The following is a 15,827-nucleotide window of genomic DNA, read 5'->3' on the forward strand; positions in this document are numbered from 1 at the left end:
TTGGTCAAGATGAGAGCACAAGAGGAGACCAAGGATACCCAATGGCTGACCTGGATGCCTTCATGAATGATGTCTTGCAGCATAAATCTTTCAAGCTGCATGAGCTTTGGTTATGGCAACCAAATAGAAGGACTTCTCACAACTTCAAATTACAAGCAATATCCAGCAGTGATTGTACTACACATCATGTGTTCGCTGACTCATTTTCTCTTTAAAGTTTTCTAACCTTTACCTTTTTTGTCTTCTATCTTTGCTGATAATTCGTTTATTAGTTGAAAATGTTTGCTGTGTTACTAGGAGGTATAACTTGAAGAAATTCTCTTGATTGTCTAAAGTAGCAAATGTGTTGCACTCCTTTTATTGAACACGTTTGGACCTATTGTTTAGCTTTCCATGTAAAGAAAATGTAATTTTTTAGTACTTACATCTTTCCAGACTTACTCTAATGAATTATGGGTAATGATATGATGAATTCTAAAAATCAATTCATACTGAGAATTAAAGGTTACTTGTATGGGAAGCTTATCATAATATATACATATGGAAATTCTAGAGGGACAATATAATTCAAATTTTGTTTAACATGTTCTGGAAATTAGAGAAACAATATCAATAATTCCTACTTCAAAATATATTGTCTTTAAATAGACATCTCTATGATGGGTTTACATCTTCTAAATGAACAAAGTACTCAGGTCAGCTGCTTGATGTGCATTCTTCATGTGGAAGGTGTTGGAATTTTCTTGCAGATTATTCTTATGATTTTATTAAGTTCATTGGTACATCTTGGGTATATAGTATGATCACATTCATCATTGGAAATTTGAACCTTTACATGATATATATTGGTTCTTATTGTTTTCCCCATTCCCCTGCCCTCCCTTCAACTCCTCCATCCCTCCCTATTTACGAAGACTTTATGTCCATTTATTTCTTTTCTCATATTTATTCCTTTCCCTTCTTTCCTTTCCCTTTCCGCTCCCACTTCCCCTTCCCTTTTGTACCATTTCTTTCTATTTCACATTATCTATTATACATTTTGATCCTTATTTACACTTTCAGTTTCTCTCATCAGAGAAACTATTAGGTATTTACACACGGGTCCTATTTATTTCACTTAAGGGTATGGCCTTGATGTGCATCCATTTAGCTATATATGTCTCTAGTGTCTCATTCTTTATGCCTGAATAGTACTTCATTTTTTTTTTTTAAACGCACATATTCTTTATCCAGTCTCTGCTTGATGGGCAATTGGGCTCTTTTCAAGATTTAGCTATTACAAACTGTCCCTCTATAAACATGAGTCCACATATATAGCTGTGGTATGATGCTTTTAATTCTTATGAGAAAACACCCAGCAGAAGAATAGCTGGGTCGAATGTTTCTTTGCCAGTACCATGCTGTTTTTATCACAGTAGCTTTGTAGGATAGTTTCAAGTTAGAGATTGTGATGCCCCTTACCTTGTCTTTTTTGCCTAGAATTGCTTTTGCTATTCTAGGTCTATTCTGATGTCAAATGAATTTTTGGATTTTTTTTTCTCAAGTTCTGTGAAGTATGCTGTTGCATTGCTGTTCGATTGGGAATGCATTGAATCTATATAGCAGCTTTGGAATTATGGCCATTTTTATTATATTTGTTCTCTCTACCCAGGAGCAAGGGATGTCTTTCCATTTTCTGATATTATCTTTGATTTTTTTTCATAGTACTATAGTTTTCAGATTAAAGGTCTTTGATTTCTTTCATTAGATTAATTCATAGGTATTTTATTTTTCGGGGGAAGCTATTGTGAAAAGAGTTGTTTCTCCAGTTCCTCTCTCAGTGAGGCAGTTGTTCCTGTACAAGAAGACTATTGATTTTTGTATGTTGATCTTGTATCCAGCTACTCTACTAAATTTGGTTATTAAGTCTAGAAGACTTTTGGTGGAGTTCTTGGGGTCTTCTATATAGAGGATCAAGTCATCTTCAAATAATGACATTTTCACTTCTTTGTTTCCTATCTTTGTTCCTTTTATGTCTTTCTCTTGTCTAATTTCTATGGATAATGTTTCCAGAACTATATTGAACAGGAGGGAGATTGTGGACATCCTTGTCTTGTTCCTGATTTTAGTGTGAAAGATTTCATTTTTTGACCATTTGATATGATATTGGCTGTTGATTTTTTTCATAGATGGCTTTTATCAGGCTGAGATAAAGACCATCTATTCCAATTTTCTGAAAGATTTTTATCATGAATGGTTGTTGGATTTTGTTGAATGCTTTTTCTGCATCTATTGAGATGATCATATGGTTTTTGTCCTTGGCTCTGTTAACATACTGTATTACATTTATTGATTTGCCTATGTTGAGCCATCCCTGCATCCCTGGGATGAATCCCACTTATTCAAGATGTATGTTGTTATTAATGATCTTCTGCATTCTGTTTACCATTATCTTATTGAGGATTTTTGCATCTGTGTTCATTACAGAGATTGGCCTATAGTTCTCTTTTTTGGTTGGGTCTTTCTCTGCTTTGGGGATCAAGGTGATGCTTGCTTCCAGGAATGAATTTGCTTCCTTTTCAATTTCACTGAAGAGTTTGAACAGTAGTGGCAGCAGTTCCTCTCTAAATGTCTTGTAGAATTCAGCAGTGAAGCCTTCAGGACCCAAGGTTTTCTTCTTCAGTGAGTTTTTAACTAAATTTTTAATTTTGTTGATTAATATTACTTGGGTTGTTTAGAATTTTTAGGTCTTCTTCGTTCAATTTTGGTAATTCATAGTTATCTAGAAATCTGTCCATTTCTTCTGTGCTTATTGGGGTATAGGTTCTGAAATTAGGTATTGATGATCCTCTGGATTTCTGCTGGTCTGTTGTAGTGTCACAGTTTTCATTCTGATTGCATGGATTTAGGCCTTTTCTTTCCTTTTTTTGATAAGGTTGGCTAAGAGTTTGTCTATTTTATTCTTTTGAAGAACCAATTTCTTACTCATTGATTTTTTGTATCATTCTCTTATCTCTCCATTGAATTGATTTCTGCTCTGATCTTTATAATTTCCTCCGTTGTATGAGCTTTTGGTTTGCCTTGCTTTTTTTTCTAGAACCTTGAGTTTCTGAATTAGGTTGCTTTTCTAATACGACTATTCCCTGCTATGGATTTCCCTCTCAAGGCTACTTTCATGGTGTCCAATAAATTCCAATAGGTTGTATTGGTATTGTCATTTAATTGTAGAAACTTACTAATTACTTCTTTAATTTCCTCTGTGACCCATTGGTTGTTCAGAAGTGTGTTGTTCAATTTCCATGTGTTCATAAAGTTCTTGTGGTTTCTTTTGCTATTGACCTCTAATTTCATTGCACTATGATCTGATAGTATACAAGGGATAATTTCATTTCCTTTGCATTTACTTAAACATGTTCTATGAGCAAATATGTGGTCTATTTTGGAGAACAATGCATGTGGAGCCAAAAAGAATATGTATTCTGATTTTGTGGGGTAGAACACTCTGTAAACATCTGTTAAGTACATTTGTTCAAGAGCTTGGTTGAGTTCTAGTACTTAGTTGTTGATTTTTTATCTAGTTGATTTATCTATTTGTGACAATGGGGTTTGGGGGTTCCCCATTACTAATGTATCAGTGCTTATTTGATTTTTTAGGTCTGTAAATATTTGTTTTATATAGTTGGGCACACTAGTGTTTGGTGAATATATATTTATGATTGTCATCTCTTCCTCTTAATTGTTCCCTCTATAAGGATGTAGTGTTCTTTTTCTCTTTTAATTAGTGTTGGTTTGAAATCCATTATATCTGCAAATAGGAGAGCCACTCCTGCTTTTTTCAGGTTTCTGTCACATGGAGTATTTTTTCTACCCTTTAACTTTCAGTCTATGAGTTTCTTTTTTAATTGTGTTTCTTCTATGCTAATATTGTGGGATCTTGTTTCTTGACCTATTCTGCCAGTCTATTTCTTTTGATTGGTGAATTGAGACCATTAACATTGAAGGTTATAGGTGATATGTATTGACTTATCCTTGTCATGACTTTTTCCTGGTAGTGGATTCTCCCTCTTTGCATTTAATTTCTTATCTTGCCTAACGGATTCATTCTGCTGGGCTTTGTGGGGTTGTGACCCTCATTGTCTTTTCCTAGGATATTGTTTAAAATTTTGGGGATTGCTGCTTTGGTATTCGTGAAGTTTCTCAGGTGTTCTTTGTCATAAAAGTATCTTATTTTCAAAGATACTTTTTCAGGGTACATCAATATAGGTTGGAAGTTGTTTCCTTTTAGGGCTTGAAATACTCCATTCCAGGCTCTTCTTGTCTTGAGGCTTTGTGTTGAGAAGTCTGCTGTGAATCTGATGAGCTTTCCTTTGTATGTGATTTGTTTCTTTTCTTTAACTGCTTATAGAATTGTGTTCTTCTGTTGAGTTTCTGGAATCTGGACAATTATATTCCTTGGTGTGGATTTTTTTTTAATGATGGCTATTTGGAGTCCTATATGCCTCCTTTATCTATATATCAAATTATGTTCCCTTGCTTGGGAAGTTTTCTGCCATTTCTTCTATGAACAACTTTTTTTTTATGTAGTTTGCACGATCTCCTGTTTCTTCATTGACTCCAATCAGTCTTATGTTATTCTTCTTTGCATCATCTAGCAGCTACTGGATTGATTTCTCATGGTCCCTTGTTCTTTGTAAGAAATCTTTATTTTCCTGGTCAGTAATGGCAGTCTTATATTCTATATCTGATATTCTGTCCTCACATTGACTCATTCTGCTGTGTAAACTTTCAATAGAATTTTTAATCTCTTGGATATCTGTTTTGATCTGTTTTATGGATTTATTTGTTTTCTATTCTGGGATTCTATTATGTTTCTCAGCTCCCGTGTTTCTTTATCTGTGTCTGCTCTAGAGTTATTAATCATGGCTTTTTCTATGGACAGAGTCTCTGTTCTTATCTGAGAAATTATTTCTGACTTTATTTTTTCCCCAATCCACTTTTTTTTTTAATTAAATTCTTTTATTGGTACATTTTAGGTATACAACACATTTACATTTCTCATTGGGAACTTGTACCTTTACATGATGCATCTTGGTTCTTGTTTTTTCCCCATTCCTAGCCCTCCCTTCATCCCTTCCACCCTTCCCTATTTACAAAGACTTTATTTCCATTTTTTCCATTTCTCATCATTTTTTTCTTTCTCTTCTTTCCTTTCCCCTGGCCCCCCCACTACCCCTACCCCTTTGGACCTTTTCTTCCTATTTTGCATTATCAATTATTCATTCTAATCATTGGTATGATTTAGGTATATAATATAATGACATTCATCATTGGAAATTTACACCTTTACATAATCTGTCTTGGTTCTTATTTTTCACCCTTGCCCAGCCCTCCCTTCAACCCCTCCATCCCTCTCTATTTACAAAGATTTTGTTCCTATTTTTCCATTTTCTCATATTAATTCCATTCCCTTCTTTCCTTTCCCCTACCCCTCCCACTTCCTTCCCCTTTGCCCCTTTTCTTCCTATTTCACATTACCTATTATACCTTTTAGTCCTTATTTAAACTTTCAGTTTCTCACACCAGAGAAACTATTCAATATTTATACATGTGTGTCTTATTTATTTCACTTAAGAGTATCGCCTCAACGTGCATCCATTTAGCTATAAATGTCTCTAATTTCTCATTTTTTATGGCTGAGTAGTACTCCATTTTATTTTTTACAAAACCCACATTTTCTTTATCCAGTCTCCAGTTGATGAGCATTTGGGCTGTTTCCAAATTTTAGCAATCACAAACTGTGCTTCTATGAACATGGGTGCACATATATCACTGTGGTATGATTCTTTTAATTCTTTGGGGAAGATCCCCAGCAGGGGAATAGTGGGATCAAATGGGACTTCCAGTCCTAGTTCTTTGAGGTATCTCCATACTGATTTCCACAGTGGTTGTACCAGTCTACACTCCCACCAGCAGTGTTGCAAGATTCCTCTTTCCCCACAGCCCCACCAGCATTTGTTATAGTGAAAATGGCCATGCTTCCAAAACTGCTGTATAGATTCAATGCAATTCCAATTGAGATCCCATCAACATACTTCATGGACCTTGAGAAAACAATGCAAATATTCATTTGGAACAAGAAGAGACCCAGAATAGCAAAAGCAATTCTAGGTAACAGAGGCATGGCAGCAGGTATCACAATCCCCAACTTGCAACTATATTACAAAGTTACTGTGATAAAAACAGCATGGTACTGGCAAAGAAACAGACCTGAGGACCAGTGGAACAGATTAGAAGATGCAGAAACAATGCCAGACACACTCAGCCATCTCATCTTTGATAAAGGAGCCAAACACCCTCACTGGAGGAAAGATAGCCTCTTTGATAAATGGTGCTGGAAAAACCGGGTTTCAACTTGCCGATGATTAAAACTGGACCTATATCTCTCACCAGGCACTAAACTAAAATTGAAATGGATTAAAGATCTAAATATTAAAATAGAAACACTGAACCTGCTGAGACAGAGGTTAGGTAGAACCCTTGAAGACGTTGGTGTGAGAAAAGATTTTATGAACAAAACCTCAGTTGCCCATGAACTAGCACAAACAATCAACAAGTGGGATCTCTTCTTATTAAAAAGCTTCTGCCCAGCAAGAAAAACCACCAGCAGTGCAAAGATACAACCCACAATGTGGGAAAAAAATCTTCACCTGCTTTTCCTCAGACAAAGGTCTACTATCTCAAATCTATAAAGAACTGAAAAAGATCAGACCTCCCAAATTTAAAGACCCAATCAGAAAATGGGCATCTGAAATAGACAGACATTTCTCAGACAAAGAAGTAGCAATAACAAATAAATACATGAAAAAGTGTTCAAGGTCACTAGTCATTTGAGAGATGCAAATGAAAACAATGCTGAGATTCCACCACACTCCAGAAAGAATGGCTGCTATCATGAAATCCTGACCCACTTTTCTTTCCAATTCATGGAATCCAGATAGTTGAGTTTCAGGTTGTTCCATCTTGTTGTCCCTTGTGGTTGCCTTTGGTGGTATGGAAGTCTTGTTTTGAGTCTTGTTTAGATGTCTTCTTTTTTTCAACCAATATAGTCTGTTGCACCTTTATGGAACTGACTCTTTCATCTCCCAGTGGGCTTCCATTCTCAACACTCCTCTTCAAGGCCTCTCTACTCACCACTGCACCAATTCTGATGGTATCTGGGTGGGCCTCTGGCTGGGCCCTGCATGTGTGTGCAGCTATTGTCTGCATGGGCTTCTGGCTAGAGCCTGTGCTACTGTGCCACTGATGTCTAGGCAGGTTTCTGGCTGGAGACTCCGCACATTTACCAATGATATCTTGGCAAACCTCTGGCTGGGACCTGTGTGCCTGCACAGCTGTTGTTCAGGTGGGCCTTTGGCTAGGGCCTTGTGCCTGTGCCATGGTTGTTCAGGCCAGCTTCTGGCTAGGGCCTGTGTGCCCAATCCACTGGTTTCTGGGAAGGATCATAGCTGGGTGTTGCATGCTCATTCTGCTGCCATCCAAGAGGGCTTCTGCCTGGGGTCCTTGCTGAGGTCTGCACTCCCTTCAGTTCATTCTCATGTTTGAAAATGCTCTTGTTTCTGATCACAGCAATATTGGCTAGATTAAGTTTTCATAGGTACATCATATAATAATCATGCTTTGTCCTCAGTATTCACTGTAGCTTATCTTGATTTCATTTCATATATTTCTCAGGCTTTTCAAACACATTTATAAAATATCTCTTGTATTTATCATAATACTTTTGTAATAGTTGTTTTATTGAGTAACTTTGAAATTTAGTTCCCACATTCATTAAATTGTCACTATATACGTAGATTTATCTTTTCTAAAGATATCTTTAGATTTACCTTTTACCAGTATGTCCTGATATGAAAACATAATCTTAACTTTCCCCTCTTCCAATATCCTCTGTCATTGGAGATCTTGTTAGTGCAAGATAGTCATTAATGCATATGACACCAGGTTTTTCACTTCTTATTCTAATATAATGGAATAGAAGTGTACTTGTGTTCTCAATAGCACTCTGGGGGTATGATTTCTAAGTAGTCTAAAGCATTTTATCACATTTACTTTTTGATTCAACAAGTCTTCTAAAGAAATTAACTCTATATGATCTACTGAACAGCCCATATTTCTCTTGCTTTTACTTGTTACAGTAACAGGAGTGGACTGAGTGCTTACTAAAATCCAGACCTTGTATTGGGCATAAGAAAGTGAATCAGGATAACAAGCTATCTTAGCTTTGAAACTTGGACAGTCTGTTATAGAAGACTTATAAATACGTAACCAATTAGAATACAAAAAGACAAGTGCTATGATAAGAATAATAGCAAGGTCCTTGAGAGAATACAGGAAAAACTTCTAATCTTAAATAAAATAAAGCTTCAGTTTCTAGATTCCTCAAACTATTCCTAGTTTCAGTAGTTCTCTAGGAGGAATTATAGAACTCAGAGAAACCATGAAACTCATAGTTGAACTTTACTACAGCAAAAAGCTATAGGTGAAAATCAGTAGTGGGAAGAGTCATATTGTAAAGCCCAGGAGAGTTTCAGGTGAAAATTTCCAATTAGCCTTTCTTGATGGATTTCTGTGGACAATTATTGCTTCTTTACCAATAATATGTGTTAATATGAGAGCATTGCCAACCAATGAACATCAGCCAAGCCTTTTATGTCCAAGGCTTATGTGTGAGAAGAGGAAGACTGGGGCAGCACATCACCTACTTACCTAGACATGTGGCTATGTGGGTGGTCTTCTGTTCACACCCTCCAAAGGTTACACTGCTACTGTACAGCCCAACAAATCATACCATCACCATAAATTATCTAGGAGCACTCAGGCCTCCCTGGTCAGGGTGGACACTTTCATCAGTCAGGACACTCAAGAGATGAAAGTCACCTCCAACAAGCTGAACAAGAGACAGTTTTCTTTAGACAAGTCAATATTTTACTGTTCAACAATGTCACATATTTAGAGACAACAAATTCTTCTCCCTCTTATTTCTGTATCAATTTTTACACTAGTTCTTCTTCCTGGAATCTCTAAAAACTCCTATTTATACTTTAAGCAAAAAGTAAAATCTCTTACCTTTCTGTCTAAAAATATTTTTGTGTTAATTTCTCCACAGCTGAAATTTTCAAGCTTTTCATCTCTTCAACAGTTTGATCAGTGTGTCCAAAAATCTGTATTCCACTTACAAAAAATATTTATTGTTAACAGGAAATTTTATTTGTAAAGATTTGTGAAAACAAACTGAATAATATTCAATTTTTAACCAGAGGTTATTGCTGGACAACATTTAAAAATAGCATGGAAACACAGCTAATGATTTAAAAATACAAAATCAGCAATGTTAAGAAACAACTCTCTATTAGAAAACTTGCCTTCTTTTTCACTTTTTATGCACTTACAGGTTTTGCAACAATAGGAAAACCTTGAAAATGTCCCTCTCCCCATCACACATTCCAAACTTGGGATCTTCTCTAACTCATCTCAATAGCAACTTTTTTGCTCACTGATTTTAGACAATTGATCAAAACTACATGAGGCAGAACATGAGAAGAGATGGTGAGAAGCTATGTATTCAGTATAGTCCTAAAAGTCCACCATATTCCAAGTAACCATTTGAAAAGAATTCAAAATGTCTATAAGGTTTTTACATTATAGGTTGAGGGATTCAGTCACCCAGGTAACATAAGTGAGATTGTTGGCTCATGTAATATGTAGGACACAAGTGCTTTCCAAGCCCCCATCAGAAGAAAAGTCTGAAGTACACTTGTTATTCAAGAACCATGGCTTTAATAAATGAGCCAAACCCAAATCCTTCTCTAGCAAGCACCAATATGCAGTTGTCTGAGATTTTTTTCATGCCTTCCTTGCTTCTCTTCAAAAAGTCCTTGATGAAAATCATACTTTCAGGGGGACAGCTTCTAAAAATATTTGTTTATGGAAATATCAAAGTATACTGCTGGCTTTCCTATTGACAGAGGCAGCATTAACTTAGCCACCCTGGATTTAAAGTAAACACAGCATACAGACGTATATAGAATCAAAGACAACCTGCACAAAATAGGGAAATTTCTTCCCTTCATATTTTCAAGGGAAAAAAAAAGGTCAAAGTGGTCACTCAAGACTTGGAGCTTTTGTGATTTTTCTGTCTGATTAAACTTAAAGTGGATATATCACATTTAGGTGAAAGAGCAAGAGAGTAAGGGAAAAATAACATGAGAAGCAATTGTATTAACAAGGATTTTAGAGCTTTTTTTGATGCCATAAAAAAATCATAATAGATTATTTGACCTTAGGCCAGTATTTGTTAGGGATATTTGTTAATCTACAGAATAAACAATATTGAAAGGAAGAAATGGAGAAGAGAAGAAAGACAGAGAAATGAAGGAAAGAAAAAAAAAGAAAGGGAGGAAGGAAGGAAGGAAGAAAGAAAGAAAGAAAGAAAGAAAGAAAGAAAGAAAGAAAGAAAGAGAAAGAAAAGAAAGAAAGAAAGATTTTGTTTTTGTTTTTGTTTTCTATCTAGGTATCACCCTTTTTCATTACCCTCTTGGAACTCTAAATTCTAGGTAAATTGAATCACTTGTAGTTTAATAAACCATGATAATTTTTCTGTCTCTTGGGTCTTTGCCCTCACTTTACCCTAGATATTCTTGTTTTTCCTCCTTTTTTTCTGGATAGCTGTTATTCTTCCTTGTGTTTCTAAATTTAGGTTTTCATTCTGCAGAAATACTCCGTGATGTACCACAAGATTATCAGGAATGCAATATCCAAAACCAAATCTTTACCACATCATTCATTTCAATGCAGTACGTTGAGCCTGTGTTTCTTAGGTCATGCTGTTTGCTGGTGGGGTATCATCATATATGTTTGTTAGCACCCAGCACAATTTCTGGTGATCAACAATGATTTTTGGCAAGAATCCCCATCATGGTCATTTTCTTCATGATCATATACATCATCTAAGGAGAAATGTCAAAGAAATATGCCAGCGTCTGAACAAATCTTTTTGTAATAAAAGAAAACTAACTTAATGCATCTGTACATACCTCTGAAGATGTATTCGTAAAATTAGGTTTGTTCCAACATGTGCAAAGTGTATATTTATTGAAGTAAAGAGAAATATACTTATAGACCGCCTTATTTTTCAGTAATACCCAGACACATTAGCTGACAAGCAAGGTAGGAATTTCATCTCTTCTAAATCAAATATCTTTGCGACCCAACCAAATGACCTTGTCCCTTTTTCCCAATCCAGATTTTTTCCAAATGAGAATGATTATGATGAGGAGAATTTTCACATACCATTTCCATTAGCAGATATATAAATTGAGCATTAAAGAGTCATATTTATTTTAATTCTGAAATAATCTGAAAAAGTACTACAGTGGCTCTTTTTCATCATGGGACTCAGTAACTAATCTAGTACTTTAAAGTCTATTTCAAAGGAAAAAGAACATAAAGTGTAATTATGGTTTTAATACATGAGGTATCTTTGATCTTTCTTTAAGGTTCCAAAAAGATGACAATACCATCTACAAAGTAATCTTTGAGTTAAATTCACTGATCTTGTGCCTAATTAAGAATTATGAAAATAGGGAATGAAAAGAACTTTAGAGTTTTATCTGGATTTTGAATTGTGAGTTCTGTTGCTAAATAAGGCTGTAGCACCGTAAGTCCCTTACAGCAACTATATAACCTCTTAAATATAAAAGTAGATTTTTTTTCACATTGATCTTGAAATTTCCGTTTTAAAAAATCTTTAACATTCAATTGATAAGTCTGACATTTTTATTAAATCTTTAATGCCTATATTGATATAGTTAATCTAACCTTTCACCCCCTGATCAGTCAATTTTATTGGTACATTGCTATACTCTTCTCCGTACAGTCAATATTAGTATTACAGAATTTCAGAGCTGTCACTTCATGATTTTTCAGTTACTATGGTTAAACTTCTCAGTTAAATTGATAGTCATTTGTTTTGCTACTTCTGAATGGACCATTTAGAATTAAATGCTGCATAAATTCCTGAATTTGAGAGTATACTTTTGGAGGATCTAAATCATGGAAATATGACACCATACTCAGTTAGTCAGTGGAACATGTCTGTGTGTCTATGGAGATGGAGAGAGTGGGATTTTCATTCAGCAACCAACTGCAGAGTGTCATTTACTTCCAGACGACTGATGAATCTCCCTCTAAGGCATGTGCTGCTTGTGAATGAAATCTCACTTCATCATATCTAGCTTTATTCACTCATCTTTTTCAAATTCCCTTCAGTGCTTGACTTTTGCTTTCCATAAGATTATTGTAATGTGGTAGCTTAATATTTTTGTACATTCAAATTATTTTGCCCATTTGCAGCTCGTCTTTACCTAAGTGACTACATCATTTATACTTCCCCAGATTAATCATGTTATCACTACCTATCATTCAAGGGCAAGCTCCTATCTCTTCTCATTTTCTTATAATCACAACCACAGCCAAATAACCTTATTACAAAATTCCAAGTGGTCTTTGTATTTTCCATGTATTAAAAAAAGTGTTCCTCATACGCGTAATTTCTAACTGTAGTACAAAGTCTTTTGATAGCCAATTTGAATTATGGCCTATAAAGTTTCCATCTCCTGTGTTGAAAGGGATACAAATGTTGAACAAAAATATCTTTCTGAACCAAGTGTTTCCTATCCATTGATAACTTCAATCCAATTTTAGTAATGTTAGATGAGTATATATTATACTAATAGTACTCTGATGAGAAATTGAGAGCATAGATTTACAGTGTATGATTTCAACTTGTTAGCCCTTCTCTACTGGCAAAGGAAGATAAAATTCATATAAGTCAAAAAAATTATAAATCCATACTTTTAGAATTGATTGCAATTAAATTACTGCTATAGCTTTTTTGTTATTCCACAAAAAAGATTTTAACTCCAAATAGAGAAAAGTTTGGAAGAAAAGAGTCCTATTCATACTGAGCTTCAAAAGATGAGTAAAATATTGACAGACATGTCTAGGTAAAGGTTTTCTAAGTCAGATGGAAATTCTTGAACAAAGACATTTCTTCTCTATTTTCAGAAAAAAATGAGTGGGAATCTACTTCTATATTCAATGCTCATTGCTGCCAAATGGCTCTAAAAGCTTCCTAACCTTTGTCAGATGTATCACTCAGCACCAATGTCAACGACACAGAAACTGATTCCTGCTCCACAGTGTTAACAAGACTGTGCTCTACAGTCTTCAGAGCCAAAAAGAAGAAATCAAAAGAAACAACAAAAAGAAAAACTACAACTTACTCTGCCCTTAATCTCACCTTCCTCCTTTATCTGATACATGATTTCCCAAACTAAGGAATATTTAATCTGAAAAATCTATGCTAAGATGTGGGAAATTAAATTTGCAAAATAACTTTCTGAAGACTAAGGATACATATATTCTTTATTTTGAAATAAGATTATTTAATAAAGTGGCCTAAATAGCAACATAGGAGGAACATCAATTAGAGACATTCCTAAATTATTTATAAACAGCAAAATCATATTAACAGTTAACAAGGGTAAAAAAGTTTGACTGAACATTATTAAGGTTGTTCTCTGTTATTTGTGCTATCAAAAATATGCAATTCTATGCTGTAAAAAGCTTCTGAGTTAATTTAGTCCCTGTCTCATTTTATGGTGGCTAAACAACTTTCAGAATATTAGAATGATGCTGTCAGTGGTAGAATACATACTAGAACTCAGGCATTTTAACTTCTAATTTGGCATCCTCCCCAATACCCCCAAGTAATATGTACATCATTACTTCTCATCCCTAATAACCTTTGAAATAAAAATGTCTAGAGAATCAATTTAGCAGCTGAGAGCCTGAGACCAGAGGATCATGTGTTTGAGGCTAACCTGGACTACATAGTGAGATCCTGTCCCAAAAATGAAAAAAGAAAAAAATTAATTTTCTTAAGAGTAAGTCTTTGTTATATGATATAAATAATTTTACATCAATTTTTGAAATTTTTTTATTATAAATATATAACAAATATTGGCTATTATGAACTAAATGTTTATTTTTTTATCCCTTTGGGCTATAAACTTTTCTCTTTACTGAGTGTACATGATAAGTGAGAGGCAATCACTTTTGAAATAGTTCATTAACAATAAAGTCTTCTAAGAAAACAGCATTTCAGGCATAAACAGATAAATATGAACATACTCTCTGAGCTGCAAAGGCACTCCTTCCATAGGACCTGCCTACACTGATCTATGTGCTCTTGGAGAACATAGCAACCTTGCAAGGAGCTGGCCCCATGTACGAGAACACTTCTCTCCCTAACTGTGCTAATACAGCAAAAAACAGAGCAATTAACTGCACAGAAAAACAAAGCTAGAAATCAAAAAACAAAACTTGTTGGGCCTCAGATTACTCAAGTTTGAAAAGACAAAGATTAAGCAAAAACATAAACCAAAACAAAACAAAACAAAAGCAATAAAAATGAGAACATTAGTTTTCATTCACTGAGTGCTCACTAAATGCTCAGAATTATGTTAAACACTTTACATATATTGTCTTACTTAATTTCCTAATAACTTCATGAAGCAGACATTGCTTCTCACAGAAAGACTGAAGCTGTCCAAAATCCTAGTGGGCCAAGGGAGGGTATGCATATCTGAATTTGGAACCCTTTTGATACAGCATGTTCAAGGTCACATAAGCGATAACCCACAGAAGTGCACCTGTGGTCTGACTAAAAATAAATAAATAAACCTTTGTCTTTAACCACTATGACTTTTTTGTCTGTATGTTCTTAAAGAAAACATTATTCAATGATACTTGTTAAAGCAAGGTAAGGAAGGATTTATTCAGTCTTAGCATGACAAATATAGAGAACACTGCATAGATTTTGTAGCACGGAAAGGGCTTGAACATAACTCTAAACATAACATGGGCAAGTGGGGATATATAACCAAGGAGCAGTGTGGATGAAAATTACGCAGTGAACAACACTGGGATAAAGGGGATTCTGGCTAAGTCAATCTATCAGATTCTTGCTGAAGACAGAATATGTAATCAGGTAAACTGAATGTTTATGTCCCCCTAAATTTACAAGTTAAAACCCTAATCCCCAAAGGAATAATAGTATTTGGAGATGAGGCTTTTAGAGGTTGATTAGGTCAGAAGAGCGATGCCCTTGTGATGCAATTAGTCTCCTTGGAAGATCTTGCTTCTCTTTCTGGTCTTCATCACATGAGAACACAATGAAAAGAGAGCCAACAACAAACCGAGATTGAGCCTTCAACAGATTCTGATTCGCAAGAACCCTAATCCTGAAATCTCACATGTATAATTCAATATGTGCTGGCATTGCATTCATGCACTCCACTCACAGACATGTATCAGCTTTAGTATTACAAAATTCATAACTATACCTGTGTGGAAACTGGTAAGGGCCTTGCTCCCCAATAAGATTACTGAGGAGCTGGTTTAAGGGTAAAATATGCTCTTATTTGCAGTTTCTTTCAAGCCTACCTCTGGCGTTTTCCAAGATGTGCATTTTCCGACAGAGGTCAGAGAAAGGAGGGGAGGGGAGGGGAGGGGAGGGGAGGGAAGGGAAGGGAAAGGAAGGGAAGGGAAGAACTCAAGGAGGGAAGATAAAGAGGAGGGGGAGGAAAGAAGGAAAGAGTAGCAGAGCATCAGGCTATTTAAGACATGTTACCACAGTGGTTAAAGGCATGGCTATTGAGGTCAGACATATGGATTCAAATCCCAGCTTCTCTCTAGGCATACTGTCATGGATATGCTATCTTAGA

The sequence above is a fragment of the Heterocephalus glaber genome, unplaced genomic scaffold, assembly GCF_053883595.1.
Source record: "Heterocephalus glaber isolate CG9 unplaced genomic scaffold, H.glaber_assembly_v1.0 deba00001457, whole genome shotgun sequence".
Taxonomy (NCBI): domain Eukaryota; kingdom Metazoa; phylum Chordata; class Mammalia; order Rodentia; family Bathyergidae; genus Heterocephalus; species Heterocephalus glaber.